This window comes from Pleurodeles waltl, chromosome 1_1, assembly GCF_031143425.1.
Source record: "Pleurodeles waltl isolate 20211129_DDA chromosome 1_1, aPleWal1.hap1.20221129, whole genome shotgun sequence".
Classification (NCBI taxonomy): domain Eukaryota; kingdom Metazoa; phylum Chordata; class Amphibia; order Caudata; family Salamandridae; genus Pleurodeles; species Pleurodeles waltl.
The window spans coordinates 718,890,113-718,911,589 of NC_090436.1; positions in this window are offsets into that span (position 1 = coordinate 718,890,113).

The window sequence follows — 21,477 nt, forward strand, 5'->3', positions numbered from 1 at the left end:
GTTTTTTGGCCTTTCAGTTATTAACAGTGCATTTCATTTTTGTGAAATCTTTTGTTAATAAAATTTGATCCACTGAACCATCACTCACCCTCCTGCCAAATCCAACCAGTATGTGTGGTAAAAATTACAAAACCTGCTCCGCTGTAATCAGGCATTGCAGCACACCTGTAACACGCTAGGTGTCTCGGGTGGGACCACGATGATGAAGCATGTCACCAACTTGGTTGGTGGGTGAGAGGTCTTTTTAACATAACCTAAATGTGTTTGTTTTCACAATTTTAGTGTTTGGAGCATCACATAAGTATGTGGACACAACAAAATGATCTATTGCAAAACTACCTGTGTTTGGGGGGGCACCTATATTTTTGGTCCCGAGTGCGGCCTTCATCTAGGGAAACCTACCAAACACAAACATGTTTTAAAAATAGACACCACACGGAGTCCAAGGAGGTGTGGCTTGCCTGGATCCCTCAACATTTTCTTACTCAGACTCCTCTGCAAACCTCAAAATTTGCTTAAAAAATCATAATTTCCTCACTTTTCTTTGTAGGATCACTGCTGCAGCACAAATCTCCTACCACCCAGCATTCCCCTCAGTCTCCCAAGTAAAATGATACCTCACTTGTGTGGCTCCCCAAAGCAGAGGCAGCCTAAAAGATGTATAAAAGAAAAATATGTGCTTATCAACTCGCTGTGCTATCCCTTCAATCTCTACAGGTTGTTGTCATTTTTCTGTTGCAGGCACCTGGGCCACCCACACAAGTGAGGTATAATTTTTATCGAGAGACTTGGAGAAACGCTGGGTGGAAGAAAATTTGTGGCTCCTCTCAGATTCCAGAAGTTTCTGTCACCGAAATGAGAGGAAAAAGTGTTTTATTGGTCACATTTTGAGGCTTGCAAAGGATTCTGGGTAACAGAACCTGGTCAGAGCCCCACAAGTCACCCTATCTTGGATTCCTCTAGGTATCTAGTTTTCAAAAATGTGCAGGTTTGGTAAGTTTACCCTGGTGCCGGCTGAGCTAGAGGCCAAAATCCACAGCTAGGCACTTTGTAATAAACAGCTCTGTTTTCTTTCTGAAAATGTGATGTGCCCACGTTGTGTTTTGGGGCATTTCCTGTTGCGGGCACTAGGCCTAACCACACAAGTGAGGTACCATTTTTATTGGGAGACTTGGGGGAATGCTGGGTGGAAGGAAATTTGTGGCTCCTCTCAGATTCCAGAACTCTCTGTCACCGAAATGAGAGGAAAAAGTGTTTTTTGGCCAACTTTTGAGGTTTGCAAAGGATTCTGGGTAACAGAACCTGGTCAAAGCCCCACAGGTCACCCCATCTTGGATTCCCCTAGGTGTCTAGTTTTCAAAACTGTGCAGGTTTGCTTGGTTTCCCTAGGTGCCGGCTGAGCTACAGGCCAAAATCCACAGCTAGGCACTTTGCAAAAAACAGCTCTGTTTTCTTTGTGAAAATGTGATGTGTCCATTTTGCATTTCCTGTTGTGAGCATTAGGCCTACCCATGCAAGTGAGGTCCATTTGTATCAGGAGACTTGGGTGAAGACGGAATAGCAAAACAAGTGTTATTGCCTCTTGTCCTTCTCTACATTTTTTCCTTCCAAATGTAAGCCAGTGTGTAAAGAAGACGTCTGTTTGAGAAATGCCCTGTAATTCACATGCTAGTAATGGCCCCCCAGAATTCAGAGATGTGCAAATAACCACTGCTTCTCAAAACCCTATCTGGTGCCCAATTTGGAAATAGTAAGGTTTTCTTGATACCTATTTTTCACTCTTTATATTTCAGCAAATGAATTGCTGTATACCCGGTATAGAAGGAAAACCCATTGCAAGGTGCAGCTCATTTATTGGCTCTGGGTACCTAGGGTTCTTGATGAACCTACAAGCCATATATATCCCCACAACTAGAAGAGCCCAGCAGTCGTAACGGTATATTGCTTTGAAAAATCTGACATCGAAGGAAAAGGTTACAGAGTAAAACGTGGATAAAAATTGATGTTTTTTTCACCTCAATTTTAATATTATTTTATTTCAGCTGTTATTTTCTGTAGGAAACACTTGTAGGATCTACACAAATGAACCCTTGCTGAATTTAGAATTTTGTCTACTTTTCAGAAATGTTTAGCCTTCTGGGATCCAGCATTGGTTTCTCACCCATTTATGTCTCTAACTGGAAGCAGACTGAAAGCACAAAAAATAGTAAAAATGGGGTATGTCCCAGTAAAATGTCAAAATTGTGTTGAAAAATTGGGTTTTATAATTCAAATCGGCCTGTTCCTGAAAGCTGGGAAGATTGTGAGTTTACCACCACAAACCCTTTGTTGATGCCATTTTCAGGGAAAAAAACACAAGCCTTCGTCTGCAGCCTTTTTAAAAAAAAAAACTAACCTTTTGTTGTATTTTGGCTAATTTCTTGGTCTCCTTTAGGGGATCCCGCAAAGTCTGAGGTACCTCTAGAATCCCTAGGATGTTGAAAAAAAGGACACAAATTTGGCATGGGTAGCTTATGTGGAAAAAAAGTTATGAGGGTCCAAGCGCGAACTGCCTCAAATAGCCAAAATAAAGGCTCGGTACAGGAGGGGAAAAGGTCTGGCAGCGAAGGGGCTAAAACAGATCATTAAACAATCTACATCGTCACCAGTCAGGTTTGACTATTTCCACTTAGTCAAAATCAATTCACAGGCTGTATCCTGCTTTGCCAGAAAATGTCTGGAGAAATATAATGGTTTAAATAATTACTCAAACGATAATAAACATTGGTGGCATGCTGAAGGCGGGCCGTTTAGAGAGTGCACATCAACTGGTCTTTACTGTGAAGGTGAAACAAGAGAACTTCGCAATGGGGCACACATGCAGTAGCTATATTATCTCTTTGAACTCCCATTGAGTGTGTAACCTGCTAGTGTGGCTTCACTTATTTTTTAACTAGCGGCCAGAAGCTTACACAGTCCATTCAGCGCGTACCTCATGTGATGCCTCTCTGATTTTGGAACGTGTGATCTGAAGATTACACATATGCCTCTGAAGCAAGTGCACAAACCCCTTGAGCTCCCACTTGGTTTACAGAACCATGCCCCATCACAGCAGGGTACAGAAAGCTTGTCAGTAGGCACTGAGCCCATTGAATTGTTTTAGTTTCTGATATTAGCCAGGTGTGGGTATTCACCCTACAAAAGTACCTTCTCTCCACCAGCAGCAGGTTTCTCACACTGTGATCATTCACCCTGAAAAGGCACAATTACCATGGATGTCTGTGGTCACATAGGTACATTAAGGAACTGGTCATTCCGCCATGCCTGCAGCATAGAACTCTTTTCATAAAACTATGGCCCATATTTATACATTTTGACGCAAATCAGCGCCAGGGCAGATTTGCATCAAAAAGTTTATCGCCAGCTAACGCCATTCCAATGCGCCAGCCGGGCACCTTATTTATGAAATGACATTAGCCGGCGCTGCGGCCTGATTAGTGTCAAAATAAATTATGGTAACCGGGCAGCAGAGGCGAAGGGAAGACTTTGGGTTGTGCGCCAAAGAATGGTGCAAGTTAGGTTAGAGACAAAAATATTGGCTCTAACCTGACTTGTGCCATTTTGTGATGCACAGCCCCCAGGGAAATGACTCCTGTCTTAGCAAAGACAGAAGTCATGGAAGCAGTCCACTCTACCACAAGTACCCAGCCCTTTTTTAGTCACACAGATACTCACACATTCGTGGCAGCCATAACTGAATGTATTTTGAAATATTTGGATGAGGGAGACTTGGCTCAAAGGCCCATCGGAAGAAGAACTGCTTGAAACATGAACTGAAGAGATTCACATGATAAGTCTTGTGTACTCCAATGATGTGTTGGTACTGAGGCTTCACTCTCATTGGATTGAATACATAGTTGTTTTTATCAGAGGCTCTGCAGGTGGGAGAATGGTGCAGTAGTGGTTAACTGAAGAAAAAACATAGCTCTCTGTCCATTATGAACAGAAAGTGTCATCCAGCTATAAGAAATCATGTTGTATAATCATACATGCCATACAAATGGGGCACAAGTGGCTGCTGATTTCATGTAAACTCCCCCGGTTGTGGGTGCATACAGAAGAGAATATGACTTTGCCACAGATCCTGGATTTTTCTTTTATGTTTGTATATATGTATGTATGTATGTATGTATGTATGTATGTATATGGTATTTCTATACCACAAAGTGTTCCTTAAAGAGGTTACTCTACAACTCTTGCCTAAATAGGAGCACCCCCCGGACAGTTCTGATGGATATGAGGACATGGTCTCAGATCCTGGGTGCATAGCTGGAAAAGGCCTGTTGTCTTGTTTTCTTTCTTATAATTCTTAGTCTACAGTCTGATGGTGTCCTGGTTGTGGGTGTGCCAAGAACCATCAGAGATGATGTGCTTGTCTGAAAGATAAGGTGTGGAGGGGAAGGGGGTTACTGAGTGTGATGGCTTTGTAAATTTGTAAATGATGCAGCTAAGTTTGAAGATGATGCAGACCAGCAAGGGGAGTCAATGGAATTTCATCAGGGTGGGATTGATGTTATCGTATATCCTTAGGCTCTGGATGAAATATGCTGCATATTGTGGCATGTACGACATGCCAGTGGAGAGTCTAGGAGGCGATGGAGCAGGGCATTACCCTACCTGGCATTACCGCCATCTAGATGCAAGACAAAAAGGGCTTGGACAGTTATTCTGAATTCTCTTTAGGGTAGAAATGGTTTGACTTTATTTACGACAGAAAGGTGGTACCAAGCTGTCTGTTTTTTGGGAATGTGTTCCTTGAGGGAGAGGTTGGTGATTTGGCATTTGGAGAGGGTTGGAGTTTTAATCTGCCAAGATTCACATCATTTGTCAGGTTTGTACTGTATCTGTTTGTTGTTCTTGGCAAATAATAGGAATTTTGTCTTTCAGGGGGCTGAACTCCAGATAGGCACTAGACATTCAGGTTTAGATAATATGCAAGCAGTGTTTGAGGCATTGTATGTTTAAAGCAAATAATTATTTCAAGTAGAGTTGTGTATCATCAACATATTGGTGAATCTTGATAATATTATCCTTGAGAAGACCACCAAGCAGCTACATGTGAAGGATGAAGATGACATGAGACAGTATGGCACCCTGGAGAAATCTGCGTGTAATGGGAATCTTTTGTGACCGATAGGTGCCCATGTGAACAAATTTGTGTCAGTTTAAGAGGCAGGAGGAGAACCAGTGAAGAAAATTGCCAGTGAATTCCATTCATGATTCGAGGGTGGGTATGACAGATAAAGCAGGCCTAGTATTGTTGATGTGCTCTCTGGTTTTCTATATTTTGTCACTAAAAAGTTTGAAAAAACTTCAAACAGAAGAATGAACCACATTGAAATCACTTTTCCTCATTTACAAGGCCAAGGCCAATCTTTTCACACAAAGAGCCTTCTCTCTCTGCAACTGAGACTAAAGAATGACAGTCTCAGATTTAGAATATCGCTAAAGTTACACATCATCACTCTGCCTTCATATCTTCTTCACAACAGTCCTCACCATTTGGAACGCTAAGCTTGTCCAATCAGATGCTTGAGATTGGCTTTGTCTTCTTACCCAAGGACCCATTACTTTTGCTCTTCTTCAACTCTTTTAATCGTGATAGGAAAATAATGATGGCAGATAGATTATGATACTCTTCCTTCCTGTTAGAGGATAGATAGGATCTTCATCACCTAGTTCTTCTAATATATAACATTTCACCCCATCAACAACTCCCTCCTACATGTTCCAGACCCAAAAGCACTCAGAGGCCACCATAAGGGTTGTAAGAAGCACTTTAAAAAAAACCCACATAATGTGGCTAGTTAAAACATATAAAATACAAGTGCAGGGCCTAGTCATGAGAAAAATGGACACTTTCAAATGTGACTCTGTCATACCATGTGAGCCCCAGAAATGGCATGGTAGGGGTGATTGGAAGGCAGATGCAAAGATGGATTCCTGATGATTAAGACCTGTGTTGGAGATGGCAAGATTTAACAGGGCAATCATCGGTTTAATACTTAGACCTGGCAAAGATCCCACCACTGTACCAGCTATTGACCAATATCATGTTTAAACTCAGATATGAAGATTGTGACCGAAGTGCTGGCTAGTAGATTAAAGAGCGATACCTCTACTGATATCCCAAACGCAAGCCATAATATGCTGGGCTGCTCATCTGGAGACAGTATGAAAACACTAATGCATGTTCTCTTGCTCTTATAGAATGCCCAAGAAGGCAAGATAGTCCTCTCCTTGGTTGGATTTCATACAATGTGATTGCATGTTCTGCATCTTATAGAAGGTAGGCCTTGCACTGGCTTCATCACCCTGGTCAAATGTCTTTAGTCAGACACGATAGCCTGAATTATTGTGCAGGTTACATATCAGACCTTATCCGAATCAATGCAATGTTGCCCCAACTTTGGCTGCTACTAGTATGATAACAAATGGCAGTGTCCATCAGTCAAAGCAATAAAATACAAGTGATATACTCCCCTGTGGGTACCCCGAAGATCTTCTTATACACAGATGACATCATGCTCACTTTGAACCATCCCATCACAGCAAAACTCAACCTGATGTGCCTGATTCAGAACTTATCAGGATTCTTGGGATACAGGATCAATTAGACCAAATGCTAACGCAGTTTTGCGTCAAAAAAATTTGCGCCGGCTAACGCCATTCTGAAGCACCATGCGGGCGCCGTATTTAATCAATGACGTTAGCCGGCGTTAGCCGCCGGCGCTGCCTGGTGTGCGTGGAAAAAAACGACGTACACCAGGCAGCGCCGGTGTAGGGGGATATGGAGCTTGGGCGTCAAAAAATGGGGCAAGTCAGGCTGAGGCAAATTTTTCGCCTCAACCCGATTTGCGCCGTTTTTTTCGACTCCCAACCCCCATAGAAATGACTCCTGTCTTAGCAAAGACTTCTGTCCCCTGGGCATGGTCATTGGGCATAGTGGCATGTAGGGGGGCACAAATCAGGCCCCCCTATGCCACCCAAAAAAATAAAAAAAAATACTTACCTGAACTTACCTTAATGTCCCTGGGATGGGTCCCTCCAGCCTTGGGTGTCCTCCTTGGGTGGGCAAGGGTGACAGGGGGTGTCCCTGGGGGCATGGGGGGGAACCTCTGGGCTCCTTCAAAGCCCACAGGTCCCTTAACGCCTGCCTTTTCCAGGCGCTAAAAAATGGCGCAAAAGCGGCCGTACGTCATTTTTTTTGACCCGCCCACTCACGGGCGTGAATTTTGCCCGGGAGTGTAAATACGGCGCACATGCCTCGGAGTCAATTTTTTAGACAGGAACGCCTACCTTGCATGTCATTAACGCAAAGTAGGTGTCCACGCAAAAAAATGACGCAAACTCCATGGACTTTGCCGTTAGACGTGTTTAACGCCAAAGTATAAATATGGAGTTAGTTTTGCGCCGGAATTGCGTCAAAAAAAACGACGCAATTCCGGCGCAAACAGAGTATAAATATGCCCCTATGTGTCTTCTTTCTACTTTACTAAAACGTAACAATATCAGAACAATTAGTGCATACAGCCTCACCATATCAAAAGAAGATCAAATGTGGGTATAATTAAATTAGTCATTGATCCATGCATTCTTTCACTGACCCAAACATTCATCCATGCACTCGTTCTTTTATGCACACATTCAGTCACTCTGCCAGTCACTTCCCCTTTACTACATTACTGCCATTACTGCCCCAGCTTCAACACCCTATCCTTACCCTCACACTGACCCTGTCTCCCACACATTTCCTTTCCCCCTTCATCTATGCATGCATCACTTATCCACTCATCCATCCATCTTTCTTCTGGCTATGCACTCGCTCACCTATCCATCCATCCATCCCTCTGTCCGTCCATCCATCCACTCATCTATACGTTCATCCAGGCACTGAATAACTATCACATTCACCTCTTCTGCCATCCGCCACAGCCACACGTGCAAATAAGGAAAGAAGAAGGACTTTTAATTATAAACCATGTATATTGCTTTGCCACTGGCTCTTAACCCGAGTTAAAGAAACTCATTAGACAGAAAATGAAGTAAAGTCCAAACCTCGTTTACACTTTTTTATGCTCCCTCTGCTGCCTGCAAAGCTCTTTCACGATGCTTATTTATTTTCATAACACTTTTAATGATACAAGAGGAATATACAGCACCAGAACAATCTGCAGTTTAATATTAAAACAGATGACAATAAGCCATCATATAATAAATTTGCATAAACAGTGCACTTTTCTACGTGGTAGTTTTACGCTGCTGTTATATGGAGTCCATTTATTTAACTATTATTATCTAGACTTTACAGTGGATATATCATGTCCAAGGGATATTGTGCTTTAAAACGAATTGTTTATATTAAATAAATTCTGTCACACAGGTTGATATTGGAAGGAAATCCATGAAAAGTATTACCTTAGAACGTCTAGAGAGTGTTGAAATGTCAACGTCAGTCTGTTTAGATGAAGGATCGAATATTATTATTATTATATCTGCAGTAGCTTTGCAAATGCGTAAAAACACCCTGTGATCTTGTCTCCACCAGGTTTGCGCTGCACATCAATATTATTAAAGGACACAGAAACATCTGCGACCCCCAGAGCCAGATGGGCTACCAGTCATTTTGAGGTGCTAGTAGGATGGTGGGGGGACGGTTTTAGAACTGTTAACGCGTCCGTCTATGTTAATTTATACATATCAGGACTCGTTTTAGGCCAATGAATCTTTGGGCCCAGTGGTGGGACACCGTAAGACGAGATAACTGATCAAAACACCAATCAATATGTCAATAACATTGCCAATATTTAATACCAAAATATATCCCACTTTAGGCATTAATAGACATTCGGCGCAACCATGACCTTTCAGTCATGAATAACCACACCTTAATGAAGTTTTATGAGTTTTATTCCCTATTGATTACAATCTAGTAGCAAATGCATCAATCTCAAAGTCAAGAAGCATATAAGCACAATTACAAGATGACAACCACAATAAGCTTTCAACAAAGCAAAGATCAGTAGCATCGACAATCAGATGGATATAAGCAGATCATAATACATCGAATGTTTTAAGTTACTAGTTCAGCATAGCATCACGTCAGTCACGTCGGTTTGTCAGTCAAAATGAATACCTCGTCTAATCGCTAATTAGCATTAGCATGTTGGGCTTCATGCAAAACAATTTGAACACCAATTTGGAAAACATCTAACTAAGGTCTCTAATCAAAAACATACAGCAGTTGGTACCTAGAAAGAAAAGGCAAATAAATGAATTTTCACTAGCAACATTATAATTACCCTCCTCTGATTAGGTCAGCTTTCAGGATTAGTCTTCGTCTTCAGGACATCAGTTAGATCGCCGTCAGTCTATCTAAGTTTAAAAGCAAAGACACTCTCCTCATAAGGAGAAAAGTGTAAGGGGCAGTCTAATGGGCAAGGATGGTTTTCTCTAAGTCTCAGGTCACCAAATAGAGTGACAGAGTTTCGAGACGCAATCAATATCATTCCCTACCTAAAGAGCGCTGTCTGTTTCCTGTGTCATGGGTTTTTATCCCTTTTTCATGATTCATTCCCCAAAGTTCTATTGGTCAGTCAATACACCCTACCATTGTTAACCTATCAAATTATACATTAAGTAATGCATTTTGTCATTTTTGATAATTCATCATGTTCTAATTGGTCATCATAATTGACGTATTTTCGTAGGTGGCTCATCCGGGGTTACTTCATTGTCTTTGCACGTATCAGGTCAAAAGTTCTCTTCTTCTCGCTCCATCGTCCTTGGAAGTGTCCAACAATGTTTCGAAGCACATAACTCTATCCTAAAAGCTGCTAGCATGAGGATGAGAAAATGTGGCTCTGTTGCAAACTATTGAAAGGAAAAGAACAATCGCTGGGTCATGGCCTTTTGCAAGTCAGCATACTGAAGAGACAGAAAAATACATTTTAATATGAGAGTTACACATCTTTGCTTGACTCTTGCTAACTTAAGATATACGAGTTCTAATGAATGCAGTTTTATGCGTTTTTAAATGTGCACAGTTTTAGCAATTTATGAATGGTTATTTCTTATAGTTGACATTAGTTTACACACACATAAAATCCTTTATGTTAATGAATATATTTCAATGAATATTTTATTTGATGCAGCATTGTTAATCATAAGCATTTCACGTCTATAATATGTAATATAAAGCTACGCTCTCTCAGTCCCTCCTCTGATGACGCTCGTCATCACAAATTCTTTAGTCTTAATTTTTCACCTTGCGCATAATACGCATTTCAACATCTTTTCCTTTATGTGAACTTTCCCATATTTCATTGAACATTTTCTCTCTTTCACTTTCTTCATTTCTTTTTGTTCTTTTAGTCCAATTTCTTTTCACTTTGTCATTAATTTTGCATATTCCCCAAAATCCCAATAAACAAATCAGAACAATTAATAATCCCATCATAATTTTTGCAAGTACCCCATTCCAAATGTTGGTAAACCAGCTTCCCATTCGGGCAATTCCTTTTCCAAATTTCTCCCAAACACCAGGTTCTTTTAGATCCTTCAAATCTGTACTATCTCTAGTCAGGTTAGTAAGCATGTTTCTAATTTTCTTACTGTTATCAGGTATATATGAGTAGCAATGACGTTCATTAAGCATTTTGCACACACCTCCACTCTTTGCTAAAAGGATGTCTAAAGCAAGCCGGTTTTGAAGAGTCACAGCTCTTTCTGCAGCAAGTTCAGTATCCATCAGGAGTATGGCTCCTGTAAAATTTGTCAGCATGTTATCCACAATAGTAGACAACTTTTGAATTTTCATAGAATTTAGGATAACCCCTACTGAAGGGATTATAGCTCCAAATATGTCAGCAATGACAGCCGCCATTGATTCTCGTTTTTGTCTGGCATGTTGTAATTCAGACGTTTTAGGTATTTGTTTCAAGTCATCAATTTAGTAAATCTTTGGGAATACTATTCCCAAATAACATGTCCCATACCATCCCTTAGGGAGACGGTAATATGCATTTAACCCACAGATGTAATAGATTCCAGGAATCGCTGGGTCTTGTCCATTTAACATAAAGGTCCATTTGCTCTGAAACAGAAACACATGCCTACATTCACTCGTTCCCACAAACAAATTATCTTGATCAGATTTTGGTCTATATATACATAGTCTACCTACGTGTAATGCATCTATAGCTAACTTGCCTTGTGTTTTAATTGCAGTATAAGCGTAATCATTTGCATAAGTGCGTTTTTCTAAACCTTTTTCTAATCTTTCTTTTAATGCTTTGCGTCTATCATCTGTATGATCTAAAAAGCTTTTCTCCACAGGAGACAGTAAGCATGTTAAATTGTTGCGATGTGCATAAGCAGTTCCAAATGTTAGTGTTGGCTCAAAGAATCCTCTAACTAATTTTATATCATGCTCTTTAGCTAGCTTATTTAAGAATTCAATAACAGGCACAAAAGAAAACACAACATCTAAATTTGAATAAAAATATTGCACATGCTCTTGATCATAAAATCTTGTTAGTAGCAAGCTACAGCTGATCCCATACGTAAGAGGGAGGCTATGATAAGTAACTCCCTCCTGCACAGATGAAGGAATTTTAGTACATACATAACAGTCTTTCGCATCCATAGTTTCCACATACTCATTTAGTAAGCGATAGAAAACATTAGTAGAAAGTTCCCCTTTTGTATTAGTTCCCTCATGCAGATGTCTTGCGTCTTGCTCAAATTTCTCCCATGGTGATAGTTTATTAATTGTAGTAGTAGTCTCAGGTTTTAAAGTTGCATTAATAGTTTCATTCTCTCTCCATGGCATTCCCACAATCACTCCCACAATCATTATTGCGCATACAGCACCTATCATAAGTCCTAACCAACCACACACTTTACTTCCTTTGTTACTATAAGCCATGTTTGTATAGAATCAGAATAGCAGATCAACAATCAACTCTGAGTAGCAAACTCTTTCTGCGTATTTTACAGTGTTTTCACTCACTCCAGGACCCTTTTCATCAATTCAGATTAGCAGCTTGTTGTAATCAGGTTTCTATAAGTCAAATCCAGGTTTAATGTCACTTTCCGGTAGTTTTTTTTCCTTAAGACTCTTTATTATTATTTTTCAGCTTTCACAATTTCAATCTTTATCTCAGCTTTCTTGTTGTATATTCTTCAAGTACCGTAGTACTGGCCTGGTATTTCTCGATCAAAACAGAACGCTAAGAATTCTTGTTGCCATTCAGAGGTTGTAGCATATGCCCATTCAGGACCTGTATATCTTCTGTTTGCTATTCTCTTTCTTTTTAATTTTCGTTCTGCTTGTTGTTCTCCTTCACTCAGATTGTCTGCTTGTGAGGTATCGCTTTCCTCTATTATTGTTTCGTTTGCTATTTCTCTTATTCTAAGGTGTGATTTGTCTGGCCAATTGTCACCTCTGTTCGTCTTGTTTCGGCGTTTCCCTTCAGTACTTTGGACAGCACCCTCCTCTGGTGATATGGTGTTTTCTCCTGATAGGCTTGGGATTTGTTCAGGAGATTCTGATTCGTTCTGATTCAAATTTACCATTTCTCCGTCTCTTTCTCCTTCTTGTTCGACATTGTAATCGTCTGCTTCTGAGAGAACCTCTCCTTGTCTTTGTTCTCCTGCTGCCTCCACTGAGATTGGCACTCTGTCACCTCTCTCGAACTCACTGATAGTTTGAGGGACACGGCTGTTCTCAGCAGGCTCTCCTGCAGTCTCAGATCTTTCTTGACTGATCTCTGACTCTGAGACTTCTCCTCTTGAAGTTGCTGTACCGGAATTTTCAAGTTCCTCTTCAACAGGACACGTTACCCTTTTTGTATGGCTGGCATGTATCCAGTTGGGAACCCCGGCACACTTTACAGCAGTAGTTGTTGTTAGTATTACTTGATATGGCCCTTTCCAACGTGGCTCAAGACACGATTTCCTCACGTGTTTCTTGACAACCACCCAATCTCCAGCTTGCAGAGAGTGTCCTGGTTCGCCGATTGGTGGTAACGTGTTAGCTTCCACCTGGTGAGATAAAGAGCGAATCACGTGAGCCAAACTTTTGCAGTAATCCAACACCATATCATCTGAAATATTCACTAGTGCATTTGCAGGTACCGCCGGTAACCTCATTGCTCTGCCCATGAGGATTTCATGTGGGGACAATCCTGTTTTCTTATCTGGCGTGTTTCTCATAGACATCAGCACTAGAGGTAATGCATCTGGCCACTTCATGTTTGTTGCTGCACACATTTTTGCTATTCTTGATTTCAGAGTACCATTCATCTGCTCGACTAGTCCTGAGGCTTCAGGGCGATAGCTACAATGCAGCTTTTGTTCAATGTTGAGTGCGGCACACAGAAGTTTAATCACCTCATTGTCGAAGTGTCTTCCCCTATCGGATTCTATAGAAACCGGAAACCCGAACCTGGGTATTAATTCTCTGAGTAGTAGTTTTGCAACCGTAAGACTGTCATTCCTACATGTGGGATATGCCTCAATCCAATGACTAAAAACACACACAATCACCAACACGTACCTCAAACCTCTGCAAACAGGTATTTCAATGAAATCCATTTGTATTTTATTAAATGGACCACCAGCTCTCCCAATGTGGCTCAAAGTTACCACAGTTCCTTTTCCAGCGTTCATCTGTTGACAGATGACGCACCTGTGACAAGTAATTTCTGCGGCATGTCTGAATTTTGGATTGAACCAATCAATCTTAAAGGATCTGATCATGGCATCTCTTCCTAAATGTGCCTGCCCATGGTACAGTCGGGCAAATTGCGACAGAAGACTGTTCGGTAAAACCAGTTTTCCCTCTCCTGACACCCAAATATCATCTGCTCTTTGTACACACTGCATTTTCTGCCAGCAACGTTTTTCTTCTTTACCAACGTGGCTTTGTAATGTTTTTAATTCATCTAAGGTGTCAACCACTTGTAATGCTAGGCTTAAGGTTGTGTCATTCTCAGGTTGTGGCAACAGTTCCCACTGCTCCTTAAAAGATATACAGTTTAATGCACAAAATCTGGCAACTTGGTCTGCATAACCATTCCCCATTGACACAAAGTCTTGTGATCTGGTGTGGGCACTGCACTTCACCACGGCAATTTCAAGAGGTAACTGAATCGCATGTAACAAATCTCTTATTTGTTCTCCATTTTTCACTGGTGAACCAGAGGATGTCATAAACCCTCTCTGTAACCAGAGTTGACCAAAATCGTGTACAATTCCAAATCCGTATCTGCTGTCTGTATAGATTGTGACTTTCAGATTTACAGCAGCATGGCAGGCTTTTGTGAGAGCTATTAATTCTGCCACCTGTGCAGAAAACACTTTCTCGAGCCAGGAGACTTCGACTATGCCAGATATGGTACATACTGCATAACCAGCTCTCAATGTTCCTGTTGAATCTCTTAAGCAAGACCCATCAACGAACATAATGCAATCGTTTTCCTTTAACTGGGTATCCTGTATATCTGAGCGAGGTTTGGTACTAAGCTCAGTCACCTCCAGACAATCATGCTCAAACTCTTCCCCATCTTTTATTTCTGTATTCTCATTGGGAAGTAGAGTTGCCGGGTTCAGCACAGTGCACCTTTTCAACGTAACATTGGGTGACCCCAGAATAATTGTCTCATATTTAGTAAGTCGTGCATTTGTCATATGTTGTGTCTTAGTTCGTGTCAGCAGAATTTCAACAGAATGTGGAACCAATACTGTCAGAGGGTATCCCATGACTATGCCCTCACATTGTGAAAGGCTTTGACCAACTGCTGCGACTGCTCGCAAACAACCCGGTAAGGCTGCTGCGACAGGGTCGAAAGTAGCTGAAAAATATGCTACAGGGCGATTTGCATCTCCATGGACCTGTGTTAAAACAGACAAAGAACAAGCATCACGTTCATGACAGAACAACAGAAATGGTTTCTCATAATCAGGCATTCCTAATGCTGGAGCCCTGCACATGCATTCCTTCAGCTCTAAAAATGACTCAAGCTCTTCTTTTGTTAATGTGATTGTGTATGGTTCATCCTTAACTTCTTTTCCTGTCAGTTTTATTAATGGTTTTGAAATATTCGAGAAGTTGGGTATCCACTGGCGACAGTAGCCCACCATTCCCAAGAACATCCTGACATCTCTCTTTGTTGTCGGAGGATTCATTTGTAAAACAGCTGTTATTCTCTCTTTTGATATTCTTCGGGACCCTTTTTCAATCAGATGTCCCAAATACTTCACTTCTTTTTGACAGTACTGCAGCTTTTTAGGTGACACCTTATGTCCGTTTTTCCCTAAATGATTCAATAATGCAATGGTATCATATTTGCAGCTGTCTCTGGTTTTGGATGCAAACAACAAATCATCAATGTACTGTATAAGAGTCGAATTGTAAGGCAGCACAAGAGGTTCCAGATCCTTCTTCAATATCTGATTGAAGATGGATGGTGACTCAGAAAACCCCTGAGGAATTCTGCACCAACTGTATACCTTATCCAGGAATTTGAAACTGAACAAAAACTGGCTGTCTTCGTGAAGTGGTATCGAGAAAAACGCTTGTGATAGGTCTACTACGGTAAACCATTCAGCATCACAAGGAACCTGGAACATTATTACCGCTGGGTTGGGAACCACAGGGCAGCATTTTATCACAATTTCGTTTATTTTTCTCAAATCCTGCACAATTCGAACTTTCCCACAGGGCTTCCTCAAACCCATAATAGGAGAGTTACATGGACTGCTCAGGACCTCTTTCAAAACTCCCTGTCTGAGAAAATCGGCAATTATCTGTGTCACTTCAATAAGGACATCCTGAGTCATGTGATATTGTGGTACTTGTGGGAATACTGCATCCTGCTTTATCTGCACTTTGACTGAACCTGCTCCCTTGATTAATCCAACTTCCTTTCCAGTCAAATCCCATACCTTCTCTGTTACCGATCCTTGCAGTTCAGCAGGTAGATCGATCAGGGTAAACACTGGGAATAGAGTAATTAGAGGGTAATCTTCATTCATCTCTTCTCCTTCTTCTATGAGTTGACCCTCATCTGCCTCATCATCACTGTTTGTCTGAACCTCTATTCCACCATTGGAACAGGTAATTGAACATTTGGTTTTGCACAATAAATCTCTTCCTAATAAGGATACTGGGCTTGAATCACATACAACAAATCTATGCAGGCCCTGGAAATTTCCGATTTCAACCTGCACTGGGTCAGTGATTGGATTAGTCAGGTACTGGTTAGCCACACCAACCACTCGTATGATGCGCCCCGAAAGAGGTAATCTTGGTACCTCTGCACTGCGAACCGTAGAGCGTGTAGCTCCCGTATCAACTAAAAATGAGACCTTGTAGCCCATTACTTTTCCCTCCACATATGGGCCTCTCTGGTCTACCTCTAGGGATGCTGCGAGTCTGCACTCTTCACTGTCTGAGCTGTCATCTGACCAATCCTCATTCATATCATTTTCACTTCGTAATGGGAATTGTTGTACAGTGTTGTTTTGATTTGTTACCTGACCTGTGACCTGCTGAGGAAGCGTCACCTGTTGCTGTCCCATCGGAGCTACGGGTAACTGCATTTGCTGTCTAGGCACCATAGGGATCTGCTGTTGTATTGGTTGTACTGGCACTGTTTGGAAACGCGGCATTTGCATTTGCTGCATGGGTTGCACCCCTGACATTTATACCAAATTATTTTGATAGTTCTGATTCTGGTGTCTCATTCTTGGACCTCGTGAATTTTGTAGTGTACCGGCATTAATACTCTGCTGAAGCGTACCATCCTGCATTATATTCGGACAATCCCGTTTCCAATGCCCCACGCCCCCGCACGCATGACATGGTGACATCTTTTTCACTCCTTGACCATCATTTTGAATAACAACATTATTCATGTCCGAACCACGGTTCACAAACCCTCGACCTCTACCTCTCGGCTGTGCCTGAAACACACCATTCAATTGCGGTTGTTGCTGTATCATTTGCTGAACACCATTTCCCTGTATTCCAGCCTGTGCAGCCCTTATCTGCATCACCATCACTTTCTCCTTCAACTTTTTCTGCTTCAACTCAATTTTGTCACTACAGTATTTCGCATACTGTAATACTTCATCAATCGGCTTAGCTTGCCAACAAATCAAATGATTTTTAATCATTTGGCTGACCTCCGGTCTCAGCCCTTCGACGAATCTGAACACAAGATGATTCATGTCCTTCGGTTCAATTGTTTCAGTACCACTGTAATGTTTGAATGCCTTCAACAACCTTTCATAATATGCATGTATTGACTCTTTAACCTCTTGAGAGGTCCGGTCGATTTTCTGTCAATCAGTCACCTTCGGCGACACCTTTTGTTTCAAAAACTCAATTACTTTATGATAATATTTCATCACCTCTTCAGAAGGTGCTCCAGTCACTTTATCCCTTGCTGGTTCCTTCGTGGGCCAATCTACCCCTCTCTTACACTCAAGCCACAAGTCTGGCGGAACAATAATCTCAAACAATGTATTTAAATCTTCCCAGAGACATTTTGCAAGCTTCACGAATCTATCTGTCTGTTGATACCACTCGATCGGTTTTTCCCTTAACCTAGGATAATCATTCGTAAAAGACAAAGGGGGTCATTCCGACCCTGGCGGTAAATACCGCCAGGGCCGGGGACCGCGGGTGCACCGCCAACAGGCTGGCGGTGCTCCCTTGGGCATTCTGACGCGGCGGTTCGGCCGCGGTCAGAACAGGAAAACCGGCGGTCTCCCGCCGGTTTTCCGCTGCCCTGGGAATCCCCCATGGCGGCGCAGCTTGCTGCGCCGCCATGGGGGATTCCGACCCCCTCACCGCCATCCTGTTCCTGGCGGTTCCGCCCGCCAGGATGGCGGTGAGGGGTGTCGTGGGGCCCCCGTAAGAGGGCCCCACTTTGTATTTCAGTGTCTGCATTGCAGACACTGAAATACGCGACAGGTGCCACTGCACCTGTCGCACATCCTCCACTCCGCCGGCTCCATTCGGAGCCGGCATCCTCATGGAGGGCTGTTTCCCACTGGGCTGGCGGGCGGCCTTTTGGCGGTCGCCCGCCAGCCCAGTGGGAAACCCAGAATGACGCCGCGGTCTTTTGACCGCGGTACGGTCTTCTGGCGGTTCCCTCCAGGCGGGCGTCTCCCGCCGCCCGCCGGGGTCAGAATGGCCCCCACAATGTCTCCCCTGGACCAAGGCACATGCACCAAAACACCACCAGCTGTTTCTCTCATAGGTAGAATTTTCACCGTATCTAAATTACGTGTGACTGTTGTTTCATTAGATCCCGGACTATCTCTTTTTCCCTTATCTCTTTTCTTCACCCACCGGCCTTCCCATTTCTCTAGTGCTCCCCAAATTTGTGCGCTTTGCAGCAACTCTTTTAAATGTGTCTTCATGCCTGCAGATCTCATGTGTTCAAAATCTTTTGTGTCAAAATCTAATCTGTAACTCCGTTTCAAATGTTTCGTGTTTCCAATGTCGATATTGTATTTGTCTGCCAAATTCGTTAATTTCTGGTGTACTTTGCCTTTCTCTTTGGTAATTTTAGGGCATAAGTACCTCAATTCTGCCTCAGTGTAAGACTCCAACCTATTTACTCCCATTGTTCCATCCACCAATTCAGCAGCTTCTGCTCCTAGTCGTACTAGATCCAGGTATTCATTTTGTTTTTCTTTTTCAGGTTCGATTGTAGTCGCTGTAGTCTTTTGTGATGTGCAAGTTTTCTCTAACCACTCATTTAACTGTTGTACTGTAAAACCCTGCAGTGAAATGTTCCCTGCATGTATCATTGGAGTGTATGAGGTATTTGTACTCATAGTTTGGGGAGTCAGGACTCCCAACCCTGCTTGTCGCATTGCCTCAAGAGGTGCCCCTATTGGACTGAGGTCCATTAAGGGTCTTGATTGTTCGCAAACCTGTCCTCCCTGAGCCATTATTTGTGGAGTTCTAATAGACCCTCCTCTTATCATTTCATGAGTCATAACTCCCTGTTCACACGTCCTTGTTTTCTCCTGTGCATATAACGGCACCGGGGGACCAACCGTAATGGGTAGTGATATAGCGGCCGGTGTCTGGCCTGATCCCAAGCTTCTTGGAGCTTCAACACCATAGGTCTGCTCTAATAATCCTGGTGCAGGTTCTTTCAAATGACCCGCTACTGGGTTATACCCAGGTATCAGTTGTGGCGGTTGTGACACTAACTGTGGAGTTGACTCAATCTGTATTAACCTTGGTTTTGTATATATCGGGTCTGGCGGCACCACCAAGTTCGTAGTAGTCTCGAGTACTGGAACATCAGGGTAAATTATTTTTATCTGTGGTGGAGGCTGTAACTGTATCGGTGAGTCTGGTGCAGTGGGTACACTGACACCATTCTGTATCAAAGCCGTATCGCTAGTCTGCACTGTATCAGTAACACCCTTCTCCTTCGTCTGGTTCCCAGGATCCAAGCTAGTACTTGGAGCACTGTTGTTCACCGCGTATGGTGGCGGACGATCATGTAACAATCTATCCATAAACGCCTCATCATCTGAATCATCCTCTTCTTCCCAGGATCTTTTATTCTCTTTGTGTTTGCCTGATTCTTTGTCAGTTTTGCAGGAAGCTTTCTTTCCCTGTGTCTCCTCTCCCTGGGTTATTGCCGGAAACAGCATTAACCCATCCACTATTCCTCGTCTCCACATTTTGTTCTCATTATCCCACCTAGCTTCTGCATAAGATTTTTCTGCCCTTGTCAATCTTCTGTGAAATCTTTCTTGTCTATGTTTAAGAGCCATCAGGTCCCAAATTGCCAAGGCCTCATATTGTGCTGGTCGAGGAGGTGGTTTCTGTGTACTTAACATCCACCTCAAATTTTCTAACACCTTTTGATTAAACGTTCCATGTTCCGGAAACGCTAGACACCCCTCTTTCTCGGTTAATTTGCGCCATTGTTTTATCCATAAACATGGTGCAACACCCTTTTCCTCCATAACCGTGTAAGCTGGTGTACCCTCAGGTGGTGTAGGTTCCCCATAAGTTGCAACAATATACACATCTCCTTTCAAAGCGCTTTTAAATGCCTTAACAAAATTCATTTTACTTTATATTTAATCAGAAAACGGCTTAGTTCCCAGGACACTCTTCACCTACCCTTTGCTCAACCTATTGCCTCTCACGGACGGCAGCCAATCCGTGCGCGACCCCTCTCGGCATCTGACCTATCTAACGCGGCACCACTGACGTCACACTCACACACACTGCAGCTGACAAAGTCTTGCGGCTTGTTCACACCTCGCTAACTCCTTACAACTCATACAAACTAATGCAAATTATTGCTAGCACTTAAATGACAACACAAATCTGCCGGTTTACTACAGGAAGGGTAACACATTCGCTTCAGAACTTTACAGAGATTTCACTTGAAGCCTCGGCCGCTACTCTCTCCTTCTCAGTTCCCTCATACGCAAGCAGAATTCGACCTGCAAATCCTACTCTCGACTTGTCAATGACTCCTTCTAGTGCACTTTAGAACTTGTCAAATCTCCATCGAAGGTTACACACATGCATCATAACTCGAAACTCGACTTGTCAACCACGCCCGATTGACCTACTAAACCGCACAGATTACGACATAAACCATTTTAACATCATACTCCGGAGTCTTAGACCTCAATAGGTCCGTATACAACAACCAACCACGTGGATAATTTTGAGCAACAAGCGCTGCATTCACATGAAGTACGCCGACTTCCCTACTCTCATACTGTGGAGTACGCCCACTCCTTCTAAATAACACTTAATTTGGCCTAATCACACTCAAATATTCACAATCACCTGCAAAGTGCATAAGATTTAATAAGCGCAAATACCCTAACCACACATACTATGGCGCCAAGAACATTCCCAACTCATTTAGGCAGGCTCCGAGATCCCGGGAAAAGCCATGGCGAATCTAGCAACTCATCATCTTTCCAAATTGCATTATCACGAGAAAACAAATTAAACAATGAAACTCCGTCCTAGGGCCCCCAAGGGCCAAACCGTACTCTGCTACCAGAACTGTTAACGCGTCCGTCTATGTTAATTTATACACATCAGGACTCGTTTTAGGCCAATTAATCTTTGGGCCCAGTGGTGGGACACCGTAGGACGAGATAACTGATCAAAACACCAATCAATATGTCAATAACATTGCCAATATTTAATACCAAAATATATCCCACTTTAGGCATTAATAGACATTCGGCGCAACCATGACCTTTCAGTCATGAATAACCACACCTTAATGAAGTTTTATGAGTTTTATTCCCTATTGATTACAATCTAGTAGCAAATGCATCAATCTCAAAGTCAAGAAGCATATAAGCACAATTACAAGATGACAACCACAATAAGCTTTCAACAAAGCAAAGATC